This window comes from Malaclemys terrapin, chromosome 3, assembly GCF_027887155.1.
Source record: "Malaclemys terrapin pileata isolate rMalTer1 chromosome 3, rMalTer1.hap1, whole genome shotgun sequence".
Classification (NCBI taxonomy): Eukaryota; Metazoa; Chordata; order Testudines; family Emydidae; genus Malaclemys; species Malaclemys terrapin.
In genome coordinates this window covers 180,966,063-180,980,192 of record NC_071507.1, presented here as the reverse complement: position 1 = coordinate 180,980,192, position 14,130 = coordinate 180,966,063, and positions in this window count along the sequence as shown.

The window sequence follows — 14,130 nt, the reverse complement described above, 5'->3', positions numbered from 1 at the left end:
TACAACTGTGCCATGGGAACACCTGTTCTCATTTTCAGGTGACATTGTAAATACAAAGTGGTCAGCATTATCTCCCATAAATGTAAACAAAATTCGTTCTCTTAGTGATTGGCTGAACAAGAAGTAGGAATGAGTGTTCTTAAAGGCTCTAAAGTTTTACATTGTTTCGTTTTTGAGCGCAGTTATGTAAAAAAAAAATCTACATTTGTAAGTTGTACTATTACGATAAAGAGTTCATACTACAGTACTTGTATGAGGTGAATTGAAAAATACTATTTCTTTTGTTTATCGTTTTTCCAGTCCAAATATTTTTAATAACAAATAATATAAAGTGAACATTGTACACTTTGTATTCTGTGTTGTATTTGAAATCAATATATTTGAAAATGGAGAAAAATATCCAAAAATTTTTAATACATTTCCATTGGTATTCCGTTGTTTAACACTGCGATTAATACTGTGATGGTTTGCCATGCCTAACCAAGCTCATTGGATTATTAGGCAACAGAGCCTGCAGGCAGCTGAGTTCCTGGCATTCCCTGTTCCATTCCTTCGCCCAAGTGCATCACTTCTGCAATGTGCCTGATATATGTCAACCTGAGAAGCATAAATACAGTTGCTAACCCTTCCAATTCCGCCAGGAGTCTCCTGGAATCAGGCTTTATATTCTGGAGGCTACTGACACCAAACCAGGAGATTTTAGGTGCTAAAAGTCCAGCTGCGCAGTGGGGTAAGGCAGGCTCCCTGCTTACCCTGGCCCTACGCCACTCCCAGAAGTGACAGGCACATATCTACGGGCCCCTGGAGGTGGCAGTTGTTCTCCGCGCGCTACACACACCTCGAGCACCAACTCCGCAGCTCCCATTGGCCAGGGAACTGCGGCCAATGGGAGCTGCAGGGGTGGTGTCGGAAGGCAGGGGCAGTGTGTGGACACTTCTCCTCCCCACACACCTAGGAGCTGCGGCTAGAAGAATGTGTCGGTCGCTTTCGGGAGCTGCTTGAGGTAAGTGCTGCCGCACTCACCCCTTCCTGCACCCCAACCCCCTCCCCCAGTCAAGAGCCCGCACCCCACACCCATATTCCTTCCCAGAGCCTGACCCCTCACCCTCCCAAACTCCCTCCCAGAGCCTGCACCCCCTCCTGCACCCCAACACTCCCACTCCCTTTACCCAGAGGCCTGCCTGACCTCGAGAACTTCCCTTCCTTCCTCCCATGCAGCAGGGTCCTCATAACACTCACAAGGCTGGGCCCAGGATTCCTGGGGGACTTGATCCCCCTAGTCTTGTCATGGTCACTTAGGATGGGGTTAGGGTGTCCCCACTCTGGGGTGCTCTCTCTCTACACTGGATGCTTCCCTGACCCACTGATCACTACATGCAGTTCAAAGGAAATACAATTTATTAAACAGCAACTAAGAAAAAAAGAAGGAAAAAAATGGGAAAGGTTAAAGGAAACAAGTAACCCCTCCCTGTGAGCGCAAGCATGAGCAAACCACAACAGCAGTCTTAGGAAGGTAAGGGAAGTTCATAGTCTGTTCCCCACACGTTCCCGGCCTCCCTTCCAGGCTCTGGCTGTACTGCAGGGAGGCCACAGATTGGACACTTGCTCTGGCGGTGGCCACATGACCTCATGATCTAGGCAGCAGGACCCTTTTTCCCCGGTATCGGCCCTCCCGTTGGGGTTAGAACACCCCTCCAATTCCAGCCGGCAAGACCTCTTGGCTGGTGGCATCTCCCTGCGATAGGCCCTTGCTGCCCATGATCCCCTTTGCTCTCCCCAGCTGCTCACTGCCCTTGGCTCTGGACTGCTCCAGCTCCACTCTGTCTCAGCACTGCTGCTGTTCTGCCTCCACCTCAGCTCTCTGGGCTGCTTCTCCGGCCTCTCTGGCTCTGGCTGTTGTGCTCTCAGTTCAGCTTGGGCACCTGCTCTCCCATTTGCTCAGCCCTCTCTAGCTCACACAGCTCCAGCTCGCTCCGAGGATGGTACCCAGGGCTCCTGATTCCCCCTTTGGCCTGCCTGCCCTGTCAATTGGGCTGACCTGGAGCATTGGCTCATTGGCCCTGGGGACTGTCAGTCTCAAGGTCTTGATTTCCCATTGGCCCTTCCCCTTTCTTTTTGTACTGGGAGATGGACAATCAAAAAAAAACCCATTAAGTTTCAGTAAAGGGCCAACAGTCCCCTTACCTATTGTTACCTCATTGTAGTTTTCACATATATAGAATTCAAACAAAGCCCATGAAGCTACCAAGATGCAAGTTCAGTCCCACTGCTGAATCATGCAAGTATCATTATATCCCATCCCTGCATCCCTTTTACTTCTCTATATTCTACAGTCTCCAAACTTGCAATTGAATCTGCATGGATAGACACCTGTGCAGAGCTCTAATGACTTTCATATAAGTTTAGATAATAAAATAGATTAATAAATTGTAAGGCCAGAAGGGACCATTAGATTTAGTCTGACCTTCTGTACACATGTCATAGAAATTCACCCTAGGGTACAACTACAGTGAACATGAAACCCCACTCTCAGAGCTATGGTCAACTGAGTTAGACTCATGAAGCTCATGTTACAGGGCTACAAGTAGCCTAGGGTGAATTTCTATGACGTGTTCAGAAGGTCAGACTAAATCTAATGGTCCCTTCTGGCCTTACAATTTATTAATCTATTTTATTATCTAAACTTATATGAAAGTCATATCCAAGTCAGTTTACCCAGGCTCTGAAATTCTCTGTCTCAGGGTGTGGATGTGGGTGTGTGAATGTGTGCCATGTAGACATACCCCTAGTTACCCTTGTATTGAGCCCAATACCGTGTGCTTGACTAAAGCACATCTTCTAAAAAGGCATCCAGCCTTGATTTGGCGACATCAAGAGATGGAGAATCCTCCATTTCTCTTGGATGTTTAAATCATCCTCATTGTTAAAAGTCTGCCTGATTCTAATCTGGCTCTGTCTACCTTCAGTTTCCAGCCATTGCTTTTATGCTTTTCTCCTCTAGATTTAGTATCTGGTATTTTCTCCATGTCATGATACTTATACACTGCAATCAAGTCACCTCTCAATCTTTTTGATAAGCTAAACAGTTGAGCTCAGGTGTCAGTGTAAGCCATTTTCTCCAGACCTCAAATACATCTCAAATAAATTTTACACCTCAATTTTTGTGGCTCTCTCGTCTGCTCTTCCCACAATTTTCATATGGACATCAGAACCGTACATAGTACTCCAGTATTAGTCTCACCAATATCAAATACAGAGTGACTGTCTTCATATTTCTGTAAAGCAGCTAGCACTCTGTTTAAACTACACAGATATCTAAGTAATTAATTTCTGGAATTATTCCTGTGTACCTGTTTTTCAAAGAGGATATTTGTTCTCTCTTGTGGTATAGAGCCTTAGTCTATGAATTAATTTACAGAGAGAAAAGGACATTATTTTTATCTGCTTTATTGACTATTGCATTTATTTTCCAAAAATTGTGTTTGGTATCTTAGGCACGCTTGATCTCACTATTATTTCTAGAGTTGCATTAATTAATAAACATGAAAGTGAAGATAGAATAGGAGAACCTGATCTTGATGTTAATTTTATTGCTCATGGGGCTTTTTTTATATAAGTTATACTTATTGAGGAATAGAAATAGTTTGTCCATTCTTCAGAATGAGTGCTTGTATTCTATTAAAGGAAATAGCTTATTAGGTTCTGCTGATGTATTATTTTTACAGATACTATAAGGATAATTGTTTGAAAAGTAAACATATCATATGAACAATGAGTGATTGAAAGCTGTTATACAAAGTTCAGCAGATGCAGAAAACTGTGAAGTTTATTTTTTTCTTTTTGTTTTTAAGCTCTGAAAGTTAGAATTTCTTAGCTCCTTGGACTGGAGAATCTCTCTCTATAGAAAACAATTATTGGAGTGCTTTGTCACTGAGACATAAGAGCTGACATTGTATGGCCTTATTCTTCTGATGATTCCAGATGCATGGCTCACTGGTACCCCTCCCCATTTGTACTGGTGACATGCTGAGAGGTGAACTTCTAAAGGACAGTGTTATGTACAATCATTTTTGTATTTTCCAAGTAGAAGTGAAATATATTCCAGAAGCACACAGCATGAAACAAGCAACTTTTACAAGTTTGAGACAAAAGTTGCCATTTATGCTATAAACTTCTGACAAGGAGGAATTCAATGTACTTGGAGGCCATAAAAGATAATTTTGACTAACTTGAGAAGTACTGGCAGTCTGGTGAGATTTTGTGCTATTTCCATGAAAGAGTGATAGGGATATTTTATATACATGATACCTAGCAAGATAATGTTTCTACTCTAGTATTCTAATATTAAAGGTAGATAGCAAACTGTGAACATTTTCTATAATTTTTATTTTGTTACTTTCCATAACCAGTTCATTAAGGGATCTTGAAAAGGGTAAGTTGCCTGATCTTATTAGTGATTAACAATTAGCCAGATGGTATTGTCCTCAGTATATATCAAAGACTCTTGTAAAAAAGGAGTGTGTTTAATTGTGCAAACAAGTTCCCTATAGCACAATTCTTATTTGGGCTCAGGGAAACAGCATCCTCACAGGATGTTATCCTGCCCAGTTTTGTTCAGTGTTGGGTTCCATGTACTTTTTTTTAAGTGGTATCTCTACCCATATTAGACCCTAAACCTGCTATTTTTGATGAATTGGCATCTGTCCATTCAATGGGTTACTTAGGAGACAGCCACAAGAAGCACCTGGTTTACCACAGCTACTGGTACTTCATTCAGCAACACAAGCCTGGAGGGCTCCAGTATGTGGCCATGCTGGTCTGGAGCCATTAAATGTGACAGATGAACTAGCCACCACTATCTCATTTGGTGATGCTTACCATGTAGTGATGTCCAGTAATAAAGGTGACCTATATTATGCATGGACAATATTGCGTAATAACCAATTATAAGGAATTTATGTATGAAACCTCATTTGTGATGTTCCTACTTCAAATTTGTTTTACTCCTCATGTACAAAGTACTGTGGGTCAAACCATAACTATGACTGTTCCCTTCCAAACTAACACAATGAATTTGCTATGCAAAGTGAGCTCCGTCACCAGGATAAACCTGTGAAACATATACCACTATTAAATGTACATATTGATCCACTAACCTTAAAAAAAAAAAGATGAAAAGAAACCTATATTATTCAGATTAGCAGTGACATGCGCAAAAGTCTTTGAATAATCTCATCCATGATGGTGATTTGGAAATACTTGTCTTTAATACATGTATGATGCTGTAAGACAAGATGCCAGCTCGTGCCAAAGCGCATAGGCCTCAACTGATCTCTGACAAATAAATAGCTGGACTCAATCTGGTTCACCTGTGTTAGCATTGTTAAAATAGGTATAATTCTAATATTGTGTTTAAACTTTATCAAACGCTTCTAAATTGCTTCATGCATTAATCTCATATATGTATCCCCTGTTATAATATTTAAGTGTTTGCTCTGTAACTAAGTCACTAGACAGGGAAGTGAAATACTAGTTTCCAACAAGAGTTGTGATCTCCTGCTCAAAAAAGGAGGCCCATCAACACCAGGCAAACTATTATTCAACATAAGGGGACAAAAGAATTCATGAATTGCTTTCCCATGCCCCCCATGAAGAGGAGACATGTAAGTGAATTCCAACTGCTGAATTTGCAACTCGAAGCAAAATGGGGGGAGAAGAATAAAAAGCCCTGACAAGAAGGAACAATATATTTTATACTGCTTGGATTCTGAGGGGGCAAGCATAAGTAAAAGATCCCCAGTGCTTGGATGTTTAGCCCTAAAGGATATATGGAGCTTATGAACTGATGTGCCAAGACTACTTCTGCCCCTACTTTCCTGCCGTGGCAGATTAGGACTTCAGTGCCCTGCCTGGTTTGAGCCAGACCCGCTAGCCTGCTGCAAACCCAGACCCAGGGTCCGAACCACATCCCCTAACAGCTGAAGACTTAACCTGAAAGCAACTTACAGAAGTGTTCCTGTCTTTAACACTCAGCTGTCCAATTCCCAATGGGGTCCAAACCCCAAATAAATCCGTATTACCCCGTATAAAGCTTATACAGGGTAAACTCATAAATTGTTCGCCCTCTATAACACTGATAGCAAGATATACACAGCTGTTTGCCCCAGCCCCAGGTATTAATACATACTCTGGGTTAATTAATAAGTAAAAAGTGATTTTATTAAATACAGAAAGTAGGATTTAAGTGGTTCCAAGTAGTAACAGACAGAACAAAGTGAATTACCAAGTAAAATAAAATAAATCATGCAAATCTAAGCCTAATACAGTAATACAACTGAGTACAGATAAAATCTCACCCTGAGAGATGTTTCAATAAGTCTTTTACAGACTGGACACCTTCCTAGTCTGGGCACAGTCCTTTCCCCGGTACAGGCCTTGTTCCAGCTCAGGTGATAGCTAGGGTATTCCTCATGATGGCTCCCCCCTTTGTTCTGTTCCACCCATTTATATATCTTTTGCATAAGGCAGGAATCCTTTGTCCCTCTCTGGGTTCCCTCCCCCTCCTTTTCAATGGAAAAGCACCAGATTAAAGATGAATTCCAGTTCAGGTGACATGATCACATGTCACTGTAAGACTTCATTACCCACTTGCCAGCACACACGTATACAGGGAGACTTACAAGTAAAACAGAGCCATCTGCAGACAATTGTCCTGGTTAATGGGAGTCATCAAGATTCCAAACCACTATTAATGGCCCACACTTTGCATAATTACAATAGACCCTCAGAGTTGTAGTTCATATTTCTAGTTTAATATACAAGGGTGGTACATTTATACAAATAGGATGACCACACTCAGTAGATTATAAGCTTTGTAATGATACCTTACAAGAGACCTTTTGCATGAAGCATATTCAAGTTACATTATATTTAAACTCATTAGCATATTTTCATAAAATCCTATAGAGTGCAATGCCACAATGTTTACCTGCTTTAACCTTGTAAATAAGTCTGATTTCCTTTTCTTAGTTAATAGATAGCTCATAATGGGATTGGCTATAAGTGTTGTCTTTGGTGTGAGAGCTAAGGTGTGATTGACCTGGGGTAAGTTACTGGTCCTGTGGGACTGGGAGTAATGTGAATATTGTTGTGATTCTTGGTGTAAGGTACCATCTATCACAAAGGTAAGCTCATGTGGATGGCAAGATAGAATAGAGTACCCAAGAGCACTGTCTGTGAGTCCATGTTATGGCTCTTAAGTGCCTGAGGAATTTACACTTGATAATTAGGTGCTGAAATTGAAGTATAGAGCTCACAACCAATTTGGTGTTTGTGCCCTGCCTCTTACCAATTTGCCCTGAAGTGCTGCTCATGGTCTTCAGCCACTGCAGGACAACTTGACAGCATGGAGAGAGGTTATTTTTAAGGCTTTAATTGTTTTATAAGTAGTATTGATTTTGCTTGTGTTGATTTTGTTCTGTCACTTACACAGTTTGGTGAAAAAATGCCCCACACCTCATTTAAATGCTTTAACAACAGCTCCATATATGCATTTTTCAAAGATGCCATGCTGATGTTAAGTCAGTGTGACAAGAGGGATAGAGACTGATAGCAGACTTCTAGAAGGCTTGGTATTCTCAGCACTTATGCTAACTATGAACCAAACTACCAGCATGCTTTGCACTCATGCTAAGCTTATGATGAATTATATGTAACACCTCTTTAGTATGCAGAACCTTTCAGAAATGATGCCAACTATCAGTGTTGGTTACCTTCTGGGATAATTGGTACAGGTGCCTTTAACTAGATAAAATGCTACATAAAAATGGTGCAAGTGCTAGAAATAATTGAGGTAAATGCCTGTGTACCCTGAAAACAGAAGGTACAGAGAAAGAGAAGAGAAAAATTATCTATAATAATTGGTTTATTTTCTATTTGATGTAAATAGATGAGATATAAAATAAATCAAATTTGGCCTATGACTTTGGAATAGATTAAGCTGCAAGTCTGCTCTCTGGAGGGGTAATGTATTAACTTTTGCCTTTCTGTAGTGTGCTGATTTGCCTTTGACGAATACAACCAGTTGAGCTGAACTATCTGACGTCTGATGATCAATAATCTAAATCAAACCGTCTTACACTTAGGCAAAAGTCCATTGAGGTCAATAAAAAAACTGTAAAATGTATTAAAATGAAATAAATTATTTTCTTTCCTGGCAGTTTAAATAACAAGCGGAAAGCAATAAGAGCTGAGGAAAGATTATGAAAGTGGAAAGACTATAAAATAGCTTGTTGGATAAGTGTTATGTACAGATCCCTTCAACTCATGTAACGAGGAGATAATTCAGCTTCTGTAAAGCATAATGACATAGTAATGTTTTGCAGGTAATTCAATCAGTTCATAAATAAGAAGTTGATCATTAGTTCTCCCTTCTATTTTTAGAATCCTCTTGGGGTGAGTAAATAATTTTGGATATTTTTAAAAATCCTTTCATTATAGTCCTGAACCTACAAGGGTCCATTGACTTTAATGGGGCTCCTCACACTGCAAAAAATTAAGCACATGCATAAGCCTTTGCTGATTGGGGCCTATGTCGCTATTGATTGTAAGATACTGGCACAAATCTATACATAACTATTTAGAGCTATGATAAAGCAGTGTAGCTTGGAGACTTGAGCATGGGCGTGGAGGTGAGTCAGGCAATCCCAAATTCTATCTGACTCTGCTACAACTGGATGGCCATGACTAAATCACTTCACCTTTCTATCTCCATTTCCCCATCCACCTCACAGAGGTATTTTGAGGGTAAGAAGATTAGTGCCTGTACCAGGCTTTGAACAAAGTGTTACAAAATGCTTTTTATTATTATCTTTGCCTAACTTTAAAACCATCCTGAGCCTTCATTCATAATTAGTCTAGCCTCTCCCACGCCCCACCTGCCCAACCTCAGTTTAACTTCCATGAACTTTTTATGCTCCTCTAGAGACTTTGGGCCAATCACTCAAATTGTTATTCAATTTCTCAGACAAAATCCCCATTGAAGTAAGGACTTGAGGATTTACACTGTGATATCTAGGGAAGCATGATCAATTTTAAAAGTTCACAGAACTGGTACCTTATGAAGGGGTCTTAATTCATGTGAATTTTGGATGAAGGTTCAAGCTGGATTACTAAGCAAACAGGGCTTTTTCCTTCAAATGCATAGTTCAAGACAACTCGTAGGTATAAAGTTACTCATGTGCATAAGAGTTTGTAGCTACAGGGTCATAGTGTCTGGTCTATAAAATACAGCTTCTAATTACCATTTTAAGTTAGTTCACATAATACATATTTAAAAATCTATATAGCTAGACTTCCTTCCTCCCCACTCCCGCCCCCTCAAGAAAACTAGGGAGTGATGAATGCCTAACTATGGTATTTATAATTTGTTTGTATTGCCCATGTAGTACAAAATACTACCTGATCATTATGTTTTTACAGAGGATTAGATATATCTTTTCATTACATTAGCTGCATGAACCCATATATCATACTTATTCCACAATATGTTCTATACACTTTCCACTTCACTCATCTTTAGAAATAGGGTGGAGCTCTTAGAACAGTCAAGATAATTAACCATTGGAATAAACCACCAAGAGAAGCAATGGATCCTTCATCTCTGGATGTCTTCAAAACTGGATGCCTTTCTGGTTATTGGGCCCAGTATAGAGGTAACTGGATGAAATGTCAGAAGAGCTCATTTCAATTTTTCAGGCTAGACTCACAAAGATTCATTGAAGCAGAGATTTAAACAGGGGTATCCTCCATCTTTGGTGGGTGCCCAGGCTATACAGTTATTCTTTCTTGCCCAATGAGTATTCAAGTATTTTATTCAAAGAGGGATCTACCTCAGAATAGCCAACAGTCTGGTGATTAGGACACTTACTGAGATGTGGCATAACCAAGTTTCAATCCTTGTTCTGGAGGGGGAAGTCAAACCCAGGTCTCATCCTCCGAGGTGAATACCCTAACTGCTGGTCTCTAGGGTGTATGTCATACCGGTTTTGTGACTCTAGCCCATTGCTTCCTTTTCTGTTATTAAAAAGGTTTAAAATGCCCTGAAGTCATATCTGACTGATTTGCCAAAATATACCCGCCCCAAATCATTTTAGTTCAACCCAATTTTTCTTCAAAACTTCCAGCGAACAAAACACAAACATACACAGCTATCTACACAGCTTGACTTGAGTTACAGATCTTTGAAAACAAAACTCCTGAGAAGACCCCTCCTCTAGCCTGATCCCATTCTGTGAGTCAACGTTTGTCAGTGTTTCAGGTGGGGCAGAGTCCCTCCTATTCTCTGTTGTAATAATTGGGCCTACAAATTTACGTTTTGTGAGCTCAGCTGTGAGAAGTGGATAGCAATTTATAAAATGTTCCAATCACCTATAACAAATGTTGATGGGAAAAGGTACAAAAAAGAGACAAGACTGAATTAAATGAAGCAGGAAGTCCTGCTGATTTAACTCAAGGACCTTGTTTAATTGTTTAGTTTTGTACAGTGAAGGGTCATATTGACATCTTTCAGTTTCTGGCCCCAATTATTTCACTGAAATGAATACACCACCTCTCTTTCAAGTCCTTCCTATGCGTGGACATGGGCAGCCCTCAGCCCAGAACAGAGCCTTGCTCTTAAATAAGGCCCCCATATGAGCCATGTGCTCAGACTGAGAAGTTACAGGCCCCCCAGTCAGGCTTGCCCTATCCTTCAGCAGGACCCGTGTAGAAAACTCATTGTTATAGACATGTAGGCCAGTAGCTGAGACACAATCAAAGCCACTAGCCATAGATTGCCATCTTGATTGCTCTTATTGTTAGTCCTTCAACAAATTGTCAAACATCTTTCCCTGGGCAGGGTGACTGTCTGAAATGCAGTACGTAGGTTGTCCTTGAACATGTTCAGGCTTGTGCCGTCAGTGTCCAACATTTCTACACATAGAACAAGACAGTTTATAATTTGACTCAGACATATTCTACTCCACAACACTGGTCCTTCCTAGTACTTCCCTTCGGAACAAGTAAATAGTTCATTCTTTTTTATGAATTACACAGTGCTTTAAATGATACCGTATCAAGGAATATCAGTGTTAAAACTGTGAAGGAAATTATCAGACCTGTATTAAAATCAGCCACCTAAATGGGCAGCCCATCATATAAGCAAAAAGAAAACCTCCAGCCTATAAGCAATAGCCACTCTGTATGGAGCTTCCCGTCTATAACATCCCTATACCCCTACTAGCACCAGCCTCAGAACCAGGCAGTAAAGAGCTTCTCATCCTAGGAAAGCTCAGGTATCCCAGATATAAAGGGACAATACCTTCCTTCAGGGGGAATCTATTTTAAAGTATGATTCACTCAAGAGACAACTTCATGTATTGAAGGATCCGTTCTAATGCTATGGTTCTATGATTATCTACAGTAACTGCGTTGGAACATCTATTGTGTTAATCTCTATGAAAAATTCATTGCCATTTGCAATGGTATAGTCTCCTTTTGCAATAGTCTATCACTAAATCTACCCTCGCTGTTTATATCATCCTTATACTAAGGAATTTTTTTGAAGTGTATTAGTGTTGCTACACTACCGGATTGATAATTGATCCAAGAAGCCTGTTCCACCAAAACTTTTTACAATTTAAATACATTTCTCTGGGTCATGAGACATCAATGGCTAACCAGGAGATGTCCTAGTTAAGAGGCAGGAAACAAAGGGTAAGAATAAATGGTCAGTTTTCAGAATGGAGAGATCTAAATAGTGGTGTCTCTCAGGGATCTAGAAAAAGGGGTAAACAATAAGGCGGTAAAGTTTATACATAATATAAAGTTACTCAAGGGAGTTAAGTCCAAAGCAGATTGAAGAGTTACAAAGGGATCTCACAGGACCGGATGACTGGGTAACAAAATAGCTGATGAAATACTTTGCATTTATCAACAATGAAATGCATAATGGAAAACATAAAATACCAACTACACATACAAAATGATGATATCTAAGTTACCTCCAAGAAAGATTTTGGAGTCATTGTGGATAGTTCTCTGTAAACAACTGCTCAATGTGCAACGGCAGTCAACAAAGCTAACAGAATATAATAAACCATTAGGAAAGAGACAGATAATAAGACAGTAAATATAATTGTAACCCACACACCTCCTCGGTGTGGTGTACTGTCCCATCTAGTGTCACCGAGCCCACTTAGAGCGAGAGAGATTATGAGTCTGCTTTACAGCTTTAGCTAACAGGCAGTTGGCTTTTAGCTCATGCGGTAGAGGCTCATGCACTAAGCTCTGGGGGTCCCAGGTTCAATCCTACCCACCGACAACCAGGGTCTGTTGGCATTACAAGTGGATGGAGGCAGGGTCTGAATGAATGCTTCCCTGACAGCTAGCTGGGAGGGGAAGCGACTATGGGTGTGTTTATGTAAATACAGTGTGTTCCTGCTCTGTTTACATATTCATCAGACACAGCTGTGTCAAAAGATCAACTTTGCCTGGTGTTGGGTACAAATGACCTTAGTACCGAATGCAGGGGTAGCGAAATATGGTTACCAATGTTGTAATTATTATAGGAATACAGGAAAGCAGGACTGTGCTTAACCTGTCCCAAATGAGGGGACATTGTTTCATCCTCAGTTGAAAGAACCTAATTAATAGGGGCTCAAATGTCAGAGCTCTGTGGACATAAGACGGGCAGTTAGGAGGCTGCACGCCTTCAAGGGTTCTCCCTAGATTGGTTTAACCTGTTCCTCCCCACTGTTCAAAGAATAGAGCTAAATAGGCTTCATTGGGAGCTTCTTTGTTAAATGCCCAGTCAGAGCTGAAATGACTTGAGATGGGGAGTGTTTCTGCAGCTGGTGGAGAGGTGCGGCAAGAGCAGTGAGCAGACGGCCGGTGAGCAGCCAGCAGAGTGGCTGGCAGAGGGGGTGGTGAGTGAGTGCCCAAGCAGTGCAGAGAGTAAGGTACCTCTTTACCCCACCCAGGGGGGAAGGTAAACTCTTCAGATGCACCTCTGAACTCAGGCTTTGCACTGACCAAGGACAGCAACTGTAAGTGGGGTGCAGAGAAGGTTGGGCACATGAAAGGGACTTTTGGGTTGCTGGACTTAAGAACTTGAGGGGAAAAGGACACTGCCCAACCTACTTGAGGGTGGGTCTTTTGATCATGGTTTATGTTTGTGAACCCTGTTTGCAGTGTTTTCCAAAATTAATGCTGAGTTACTTCCCTCATTTAATTAAAAGTTTATTTTTTCCACTAAGACTCTGTGCTTGTGAGTGGGGAAGTATTGCCTTTCAGAGGTGCCCAGTGGTGGGGTGTAAATTTCCCAGGTTACTGGGTGAGGGCTGAAGCCAGTTCTGTGTTGTATCAATGGAAAGAAACCCATAGATATTGAACCCAGCCTTGGTTGCTGCTGGCTCCACCTGGCAGAAGGGTTATATTTTGGGAGGTTCGTCCAGGATACTGGGTCAGTACCCCTCATAAGCACATCTTGAGTGATTCACTAAGTTAGGAAAACAATTGTGTTTATATTTTGAGGAAATCACTGTTTGTATAATGGCTAATATGTCAGGTTTGTTGGGCCCTGACTCAGCAGCCCTAACTCAGGGGCTGCAGCCTCGGACAATTCCCATCCAGCAAGAACAAGTCTAAGACCAAGAGTAAGGGGAGACCCCCAAGGCCTCCTGAACAGAGACAATATGGTCCCTTAGAGTCCTTTGGACCATGATGGGATGAAAGATGTGAAAGGGCTTTTTGAGACATCATTAACTGCCTAACTCATGCTCCAGTCCTAATCTTTGCTTACCCAAGCAAGCCATTTATCCTACATACAGATGCCAGTTTGGAGGGTTTAGGAGCAGTCCTATACCAGGAAGTTGAAAGCAAATGTAAACCTGTGGCCTTTGCCAGCCGAGGGCTGTCTGATAATGAAACTCGCTACCCTATCCACAAGCCGGAGTTCTTGGCCTTGAAATGAAACTGAGAAGTTTTGTGACTATTTGTATGGTGCTAGGTTTCAGGTGTGGACAGACAATAATCTGCTGACTTACGTGTTGACAAGTGCTAAGCTGGATGCTACAGGGCAGAGATGGGTGG